Source organism: Pagrus major, chromosome 12 (assembly GCF_040436345.1).
Source record: "Pagrus major chromosome 12, Pma_NU_1.0".
NCBI lineage: Eukaryota > Metazoa > Chordata > Actinopteri > Spariformes > Sparidae > Pagrus > Pagrus major.
The window spans coordinates 18723919-18734383 of NC_133226.1; positions in this window are offsets into that span (position 1 = coordinate 18723919).

A 10465-nucleotide genomic window follows, 5' to 3' on the forward strand; every position below is an offset into this window, starting at 1 on the left:
AGAGGATTAAGAGTTTGTTGAGCTGCATCTATTTTTGGCAGCACAGAGCATGTAATAATTCTGCTAATGGGGTAATTCAAATAGCTTGTGCTTTGCATAAAAAAAAATTGGAGGACGTTCGGGAAGCTTCTGGACACATTCTGCTGTTTAGACTCAGACGCAACAAAAGTACGATTTCATTTTACATTAAAGGACAAGTTCACCCAAAAATTCCAAATTGACGTGCTGTTGAGACATAAAATAGCTCCACTGTAGCCATGTTAGCATGCTAAATCTGTTAGCTTAGCAGCTACAGTGAAGATTTTGGCTTTAAAAAGGTTGTAAATAATGTCTTTTCAAAACCATTTGAGATCTTGGATAACACCAGACGAGCTGGATGGAGCCATTCAGTTGCTTTTATACATTTTAAAACAAGTCCCCATCTACTTCAGTTGTTTAGGAGAATGCTGCTGAAGAATTTAGCTGTGACGCTCCATAAATGTTTAGTGGACTACGAAACGTCACCTGACTTTCCATCAGCATAGGTGATAGTGAGTAGATAATGACTGAATTTTTTCATTTTTGGGTGAACCTATCCTTTAAATTCATGCAGGAAGTGGCATACATGCTCTAGCGTTGAGAAACGTCTCGTAAACTATTTGTGGCTTCACTCTGAGGGCACAGTCATGTAAAAACTGTTTCCCAGGACACACTGAGATAAATCTTCCATTACGAGTAGAGATTTTAGTGCTGAGGTGTTGTGGGAGCATCCAAATTAGAGGAGCACAGCAGGGGGTGGTGGAATCGCTCATGCACACTGCAGTATCGGCAGACTGTCTCCCACATATTTTCGTCAGCAGAAATTACATAGTGAGGAAAAAAAATCACAAAAGTTATTTAGAACGAAAAGAGAAACTTCAAATCAAATTTTACTTGGCTACATTCTTTCTTGATTCCCACCAAAACATCTATAAATTATTACAGATAAATTAAAGATGGCATAAGTCTGCATGTATTGCTCGCCACACACACACTTGCGCAGTCCTTGCCTGTGTTGGCATGAGGCTGAAGTTGTCGGGCTGTGTACAGTGTGTCCCATTAAACATTCGGAGTTGCTCATCTTTTATAGCGCTCCCCTAAATTATGAAGGGAATCAGAGCCGCTTAATGCTAATCTGGCCGGCCTTGAGAGGCTCTGCCACGCTGTGCACACTGATGAATTAGCAGTTTGTTGACGTGCTGCAGAGCGCTGTGAGTTTGTATGCGAGAGAGAAAGAAAGAGAGCGAGGGAGACGGCAACCTTCTCTGCACACTGCAACACAAGGATGCTGTTGGAGACGGGCCAATCATAAACTGGCCAGCCGCAGATACGACGCTAGGATGCTGAAATATGAGCAGCACTTTGACAACTCTGCATGATGTATGTTGTTGGCATCTCTCCTAATGCCCCTGCACTTCTGCATCGTGGCTACTATCACACAAGTGCAGAATAACTCAGTGAAAAAATATACAATATTTAATGTTTGATCACATCCACGTGTCCACAGCATTCAGACGGCTCTACCTGCTCCATTTCTACTCAGCATGAATTAATTATTAAAGGCACAATCCTCTCAAATTAAATTCAACGAGCAGAGAAGAGGGGTTTTGATGCAAAGTAGCAAGAAATAGACTTCTGATGATTGAAGGCATTACTCGGGTCAGATAGCAGAACCAACACTATCGCTCCCTCAGAATCCTCCGTCAGTCTCGATGAGTAGAGTAATATTAGAGTGCTGAGAATAGGTCTCTGTTATGATGAATAAAAGCCCAGTAGAGTGAATATCTTCTGCAGTAAATTCAGTTAGGAGAGCTCTTCTTTGAGCTTAAAGCAGACACACTTTTTGCCACAAACTCAGCTTTAAAATCTTCTCTGAAAACATACAAAATCTACATATTGTCTAATAGTTTCATTTTCCTTACATAGCTTTCTTCTTTTTCTCCAGGCACCCTCATCTACTTTTCTCATTGCTCATTTCCACTGTAGGAGCTCCTTCCAGGGACTAAGGAAACCACAGTCTAAATGAAGTTATGGGGACAATATTTTAGACCTACACCACATCCCTGCTCAGGTGGTAGTACTTTCCAAAAGTACAAGAACTTTGACAGCCCAGTTGCCAGGATAAAAATCTTGGCAGTTTCTGCAAAACCACAGATATGTTCACATTTGTACACGTCACAGGCTCCGTACCATATTGATATTTCTACAAAATATGTTCACACGACATGTTTATGACCAGACGGTCATTTCGCAAGGTGGAGGAGATGGTGGTGGAGACTGCAGTTCTGGATACTGGATATTTTTAAGGCGACCTCAAGTCACTTTCCAGCCATGTTTGTGGTGACCAAAGTAGTTTTTGTGCCTGACCCTCACCAGATCACAAGGACAGTGTTGACACATTGTTGTATAGTTGCAAGCAAAAATAAGTAAAAGCAGCCGCCACTTCTTCGTGTGTCAGCAGACTAATTCTGCTCATCTTCACGTATCTTTAGACTGTGCTGGAAACCCTGACAACACTAACAGGCTGTGGGAACCTTTTAGTTCCTTTAAAATAAGTTCCTGAGACCAAAAGTTACATGTTCTTTGTGGGAAACAGCTAATCTGTAGGACTTCTCATTTCCTGTCAACAGGTAAAGGTAAATGCTCAGTTAAAGGAATTCTACACAACTTTTTTTAAGTAACAATTTTGGTCATATAGACCTTTATATTTTAGGACTAAGTCTATTTTGCTCTAATGTTTACAATACAAATATAAAGATGTGGCTTCAAAGTACATCTAAAGCTCTAAAATGTTAGCTCCTGCAAACTGCTATTCCTTGTATCAAGAGCTCTCTATCTGTCTGTTTATGGGCCTGTAAAAGTTGCATAGTGGACCTTTAATGACATGTGAAAGGATTTCCAGAATGTGGGTGAAAAGTCAAATCTGCAAGATTGTCATGTTCTCAACAACGACAAATTAGACTAAATGTACCATTTTGATCCTTTATCTTTCTTTAATCTGGTTACATCTTCCTATGTTGGCATGTTTGCCTTCATTATACAACTAAAAGCACAGCTACAGACAGGAAATGAGGGGAGAGAGGGGGGTATGACATGCAACAAAAGCCCCTAGCTGGAAGCCATTCAGAGAAGTTGTTACATGGTGTACGTCTCAGCCAGTCAGCTAACATGATGCCCCTCCGTTCATCCCTAATAAATGTCCCTGCTGTATCTTCATTTTCTACATGAAGGGAGAAATCCTCTGGTTGAATACTGCTTTACTAGCTGCAGCTTCCACATATACCAATGAGAACCTGGAATAACACATTGTTCACATTTATTATATATTATTTCACACCTTACAATTTTATTTACATGCTTATGTGGACCTACGTTTTCCATGAGCCGTATTCTGGAAATCTCTTCTCCTGTAAACTGTCTATGTGGGCATTGTTGTTGGTAAATGTGAAGCCGCTTCATATTTCAAGAGCTCTTAACCAAAAGGAGAAGTTCAGAGTTTTGCCCTCTCGCTGTGTTTGTTTGGGCTAATTGACAAACCAGGTATTGTGCTGCTCAGGTTTCTGTCTGTTTCTCTGTGTCACTTCCCCATTACCACAGGAGGCCCCATAAAAGATATCCTGTCACGACACCAAAAGGTCTTTGTTTGCATTTGGCCTGCATGTGAAGAATACTCTTTAGTCAGCCACTGGAGAACATTACACTTCCCATTTGAAACTCAATGCCTCTCTCCGACTCAGAAATAAGAAAGAAAAAGAGACGCTTGACTTAAGGTTTACGTGTAATTTGAACATTTCCAACAGGTGCTGGACGTGAAAGATGAAAGACGGAGCGAACTTATGTTTGCAGACGGTCTGTTTACTGCTTGTCGGAAACACTACAAAGAGCGAGAGGGCCTGAATGTACACCAGCTCCCTCAGGACTCACTTTCTTCTCCGCAGGTCGTCCCTCTTAAAACCTCAACATTCAAAGGTAACCCCCTCGTGTAACTATATGCCTCTGAGAGCCAGGCACCAGGAATTAATTGTGTGTGTGTGTGTGTGTGTGTGTGTCAAAGGGAGAGGTGGGTGTCAGATTCAGTGCCTTTTCCCTTCTGGGTTGCCATGGCAGTCATGTAGAGGAGTTGTTGTAGTCAGGAATGCAAAGATAACACAAGGCAGAGCTGCACCTCACACACACACACACACCACACACCAAGTCAAACAATACACAAACCCACCCTGTATACTTTCTATCACCTACACAGTCTGCGATGACGATATTTTCTCCGCTGCCGCCGTCGTTGCATACCTGTACCTGCCCTTACAGGTTCACCCTGTGATTATGACACACACACACATTACACAGAGAATTTTGATTTCGACATCGGTAGGACACATCATTTGTTTACAGAGATTGAGGGAATTTTCTTACGTAAGCTCGCCTTAATTTACCTAAATTACTGTATAGTATCAGATATTGTATGTCTATATTGTACTTATAATGCTAAACTGATAATGAGGTAGAGCAGTGCATCATCTCCAATAAAAAAAGGATTTAAATCATCATCCATCTTAGCTAACATAGTTAGCTTCAGAGTTAACTGGCATTAGTATTGTTGCTATGGTTACCTGCCATTCAATAGAGCATATTTCAACAGGAGGGGGGCCTGTTTATTTTCTGCAGAGGTCACCACAGAGAATGTAAAGTGATGGTTGAAGCACTTCAAGTCTTTGAAAGGACATGAAAGTGTGAAAGATGAACAACTGCAGTAGAAAATAACTGGTCTGTTGATGTGAAGTCAAAGGTCGAGGAGGGAAGTCACGTGTGACTCCAAAACCACGAAGAACGTTGAAGCAGATGTTTGACATTTTTGGAAATTTGCTTATTCGCTTCCCCTCCGAGTTAGATGAGAAGATTGATCGGCTACCGTCGTTATGTCAGCGCGTTAAGCAGGAAGCTAGAGCCAGGATGCGATTAGCTGAGCTTGGCTGATAGCTTCCTGTTTGCTAGGAAGTGGTTAGCCTATACCAACCCAATTGCCAGAAGAAATGTAAGCCCAGTACGTTTCTGTAAAATCACAGATAAGTTAAAACTGAACCTTCCTTTATGGTAGCAACTTTCTGTTTGTTTAGGTTGACTTTTCTATTTCTCTCTTGTCACAACGCTGTGCTTATGCTCTGGTTAGGTTTAGGAAAACATAGTTTAGCTTAAAATACCTGTTTTGGTCGGCACGATCACGGATGGAGATGGTCCGACTTCCCGTGGAAACACTGCTGGAAATGTCCACAGCCATCATTAAATAACACTCAGTTTAGTTGCCACTAAAAAGGCTGGAAATGTCCCCAGATGTCCTTAAAAATATCCAGTGGTCTGACTGGAGCTGTGGTCACCCGTTTGGCAGTCTTGTTGGATGTAATAATGCCACCACCGTTCCCTCTACATCCTGCTTCGGCAGGTGGCTAATAAGTATATAATGTGCTCATGCAGAAATGAGATGAGATGTGTTTATTAGCGATCTTTAGAGGTTGTTGTAGGCATATTTTTGAACCGTGGGCAGAACTAGGCTTTGCTAGTTGTTCTCCTCTGCTACCAGCCTTCATGCTAACCTAGATAATCAACCCTGGCTTCAGCTCTATGTTTAAAACAGGCAGAAAAGGTAAACATGTGTATTTTCTCAAAAGTCAAACTCTTCCTTGTTTGAATCACAGAAGTTTGGTTTAAATCATTTTAGTTCTGACTGACTTTCCTCTGCATAACAATGGAGGAACAGGGCTCATGGGTTTGGTAGCGTTTACAGAAAAAACACGATTTCTTTCCAACAAAGTTTAAATTAATAATAAGATTGACTGCCAAAACATAAACCTCTTGTATTTTTTAAAATATTGAGGTATTCAGTTGATATTCCTCGAATCTGCACCATCTCAAAGTGTTTGCCCTTGGCCAGGATTCTCTTGTGAAAGAGATTTTGATTCATTCAGTTTCATTCAAACTTTAAATTGTTGATTTACAGCCAAAACACTCTTTTGTAATTCTATATAGGCTGCCTCTCATATGGATTCAGAACAGTGCATTCCTGTGAGTCCAACCTGCTGACCGACCAGAACAGAGCTTCCTGCAGCCACACTAAAGCACTTAATGTTTTTTTTAAGTGGATAATAACTAAAAGTGTCCAGTCAGAAGGTGAAATCTCATCACAGTCTGCAGGCGAAAGCTGATAGATTTTTGCTATCAGGCACACATGTCTGTCAGGCAGTGATACAGAGACCTACCAGCTGGTCAGCTCGTGATTGGCTCTTCATCTGGCACACACACAAACTCCTAATACTAATACCTATTGCACACCACTGACCTGTTTGTCCTGGGATTGGGCTGCGGCTCTGCTCGAACACTTAAACACAAACACGAATGTTGGCTTGTTAGTTTTCACAGATGCACACACACACACACACACACATACAGAGCCATCTGCCAGATGCATTAGCTGTGTGCAGATGCCCAGGTCAGGCTGGGCCTCAGCTATCATAGCAGGGCACAGGGAGTGTGTGAGTTCATGAGTTCATGAGGGGGGCTCAGATGATTTTAACAAGTTAGCCAAAGACTTTCTTTCTCAGGTGAGAGTCTCCCTCTCTTTCTGCTGCTGTATGTGTAAAATTCAATATGTGGTTAGATTTAAAAAACCTGCAGAAGAAAAACGTGAGACATATTTGACCTTGTAGCAGAGCTACTCTTCAGAATTATGCCATCTCGTCCATCCTTCCATTAGTTTATTATCTGTAACCCTTAATCCCGTGCAGGGTCACAGGCAGCTGGAACCGATCCCAGCTGACACTGGGCAAGTGGCGAGGTACGCCATGGACAGGTAGCCAGTTTGATGCCTCTCAGTAACATGGAATAAGGTTGACAAGATTCGATTCAATGCCTCACTGGTAAAGTAGAGGGAAAATCAGAAGGAAAATATAAAAGTAGACATTATACACTGTAAAATCTGACAAAGATTACTTAAAAAGTAGACGATTAAATTCAAGTTGTGTGAGCAAGCACAAATTATTAGTGTACTTTATTTGGTAAGTTTGAGGTTTTCAAGTTTTTTTAAAAGTAAAGTCAACTTTTAAAATTCAGTGGTGGTTTAACGATAGTGTACATGAACACAGATATATTCCAAGGTAATACTTAATTACGATTAAAGGTTGACAGAGCACAAAAATTTCTCTCTAATCTTTGTGTAGCCACAAACAGCATATTTCATTCATTTGTTTCATCTGCTTTTTCTTGTCAGAGGTGCTGGAGGCTTTCCCAGAATGCATCAGCAGAAGACAAGGCCAAACCAAACAGTGGTGAAATGAGGCCCAAGAAATAAACACGAGGAAAAACAAACATTCTGTCTTTTAATGAAAATGAAACCATGTTGACTGATTTGTGCTTGAAATCTGCATCTCCACGAAGACAAAAATACAGCGGGTGGTGCCTGTGCACGTCAAAATGCAAATGACACTTAATAACTTGAAGACTACTGTTCAAATTCATAGAAAACACACTGATTTGTCCCATTTTTGTGTTTTGTCTCAAATAATCAAAAGGTACAAACCATCAAATACTTGTACCGAATAATACCTCTTGTACCGAATAAAGTGACAGGAATGAAAACAGACTTTTTGGCTGTGTTCCTTTTTTTTTTCTTTATGCGTACAAGTGACTCAAACACTGTATCATGGTTAGACTTGTTGCTACCCCTTTTCTGTCTCCCTCAGCGAAGGCCAAATCATCAAACCCTTCATTAGCAGTGAGGATCCGACCACTTGCAGCCTCTGAAAATTCTTTATAAGTTTAGTCAGCTTAATTTCGACATCTTTCTTTCTAAATCATGACAAATGATTTGACAGAAACAGCAAGCTGACCTTAATCATAATACCAGTGAAAATATTGTGATGCAATACACTGCAAACAGAATACAGAAGGAAACCAGAAAGAAACAAAGAGGAACCAGAAGTCACAAGGTTGTCGGGCCATTTACTGTCCCATGAGCTGGAAATGGACTAACATTAACGACAGTGTGAAGAAACAACAGTGTTGATGGTATATCTATGATGGGAATGTACTGTGTTTCAGAGATGTCTACTAAACTTAGCATGCTAACCAGCTAGCCCCGGCCCATCCTCTCTTGTAATACCACTTTGTACCTCAAGAGGAGATAATCCAAGGAGTCCAAGCCCAAGCTCAGCAAGTGGCGAGTTCGCTAGTCTATTAATAAAACAAAATAAACTCACAAAATGTCAAGAAAGAAACCATTTTCCCAACTTTTTTCCTTACTAAAAACAAAAATGCAGCTGTACATCGTCTGAATTCAAGTTTCTCTCTTTTATCGAACTAAGACGAGCGTAAATGCCCCATAAAGTCATTGTGAAACACACTAAACAAACTAAATAAAACTCATCAAAACAGTCTTGGTTTGTCTTTCCACGATTCACTGAATAAAATGTGAAAATTATCTGGCTCCAGACAAAATTTTCGCTTGCTGCTTGCCTCTCCTGTCCCAGCCTACCTTGTCTTCTCATTACCAGAGTCATGGTCCCTGTCAGAGCCGCTGTAAATCGCCTCCATACTGTATCCCCTGTTGTCAAACTAGCCTCTGTCAGTCTTAGAGGCTGTGCTCAGTTACAGTCTGGTGTCTCGCTGTGTTCACTGGGAGGCGGCAGACTCCAGCTGGCTAATAAAGCACTAGGTCCATGGCCAACTAAGATAATTAGCAAACAGCAGCTAGCTACAGGCAAAGATAGCTACAGCAAAGAGTGTCAGCAGTTAGTGGTTATGGTGCCCTCTGTATATTTGGAGCCATATCTTACAAATTCCACCTTTAAAATGAGAAATAACTCCAGTAAAAGAAAAACAATGAGTAAACAAATGTGCTAGTTATTTACCCCACAACCCATAATTATTAAATAAAACCATTTTCCGTATGGGCAGTTCCATATAATACACGACTGCAATACTCCAAAGTATTCACTGTTAGCAGCAGGTATGTGTGAGGTATGTGCCACTGGACTTCAAGTAATTTTGAAATATCACAAATATGGCAGCAAGGTGTGACCCTGCAGTCTCCTCCCGTCTGCCTCACAGGCTCTCCAGAAGATTGATCACCCTCGCTGCTGTGATAACAGTTAGCTGACGTTTCCTCCCACTCAACGTGACTGACTTTGACTGACTGGATGTGCACTCTTCTATCTCTCTCTCACACACACACTGATCCATTAAGCGGCCCATTATTTAAAGCCTCGGTAATGATACCAAGGCTTAAATCTCTGTGTGACTCATCTAAAACAGTGATTCTCAATCTGGGACGGAGCCACTGACCCTTTGACCGAGGCACCGGACTCAGAACTGGAGCTGGTCCACTGCAAAGGATACAATTTTGACACAGATTAGGATTAAAACAAGCACAATTTTTCTGTTTCCTTTCTTTATAAAAATGCTAACTCAGGATCTTAAAAGAATTATGCACGAGCTAGCTGTTGTTGAAAAGGCCTGATAGTGTGAATAATGCAGATGGCGTGCAGTTGCGAGCTTTGCGACCACTCTGTTGTCACTTTCAGGTCCTCGACAAAGACACTGTGGCGCAGCGCTCTAATTAGCTCGTTTGTGGATAATAACAACCCTCTTCAGCATGTTACTTATCCACTTACTGCCACGTGTACAGCGAAACATCACAGAGTGAACAACTTTCTAATTGTGCTCTGGCTGTGAAACTGAACTCCTGATCTGCAGGGGAAGCTAAAATCATGCAGCATTGTCTCGTTCTGATTGACTTGTTTCTTTCTGCAGGGTGTTTTCAGTCGGAAGAACAAAAGACTAAATGAATGAACCCCTGATTACTCAGGAGACAACTGAAATGTACAGTTGTTGATTCATGGGAGGTCTTTCTAACTCTCACTCGCAAACACTCGGAGGACTACAACACAAAGCCTCCTCTCAGTGAAGTGCCCGAGGCTCTGTATGGAACAGAGCTGCATGGTGATGAGTAGCGTGTGAATCACACTTGGTTCCCAGACGCACGTTCGCTCCAGACTTCACCTCCCCCTCCCGTTTGCGTCGACTCCCTACCCTCTGATGACCTCCTGGAGGTCAGCACGTCTTTATATCATGTCAGACACTGAAGACTTGAGCGCTGTTCATGACAAGAGTTATAGTTACCAACCATCTTGTTCTTCACGTGTGCGGTACATGCAGTGGATTCCTTTGGTGCTATCTTGTGAGTGAATGCTCATTTTTGTGTTTGTTTGTGCACACTGATGCATTTTTAGCAATTTATTAAAGCCTCCCTCTCAGTGTATTTTTTACTTCTTATTATTCGCCCCCGTGGAAGCTGGTGCCTGGCTAAATCCTTCTTTCATTGCCAGAATGAATGTTGGCAATGTAAGTTTCTGTAAACCACAGATTTGTTGAAACTTTACATTTCTTAATAGTAACTAGGAGG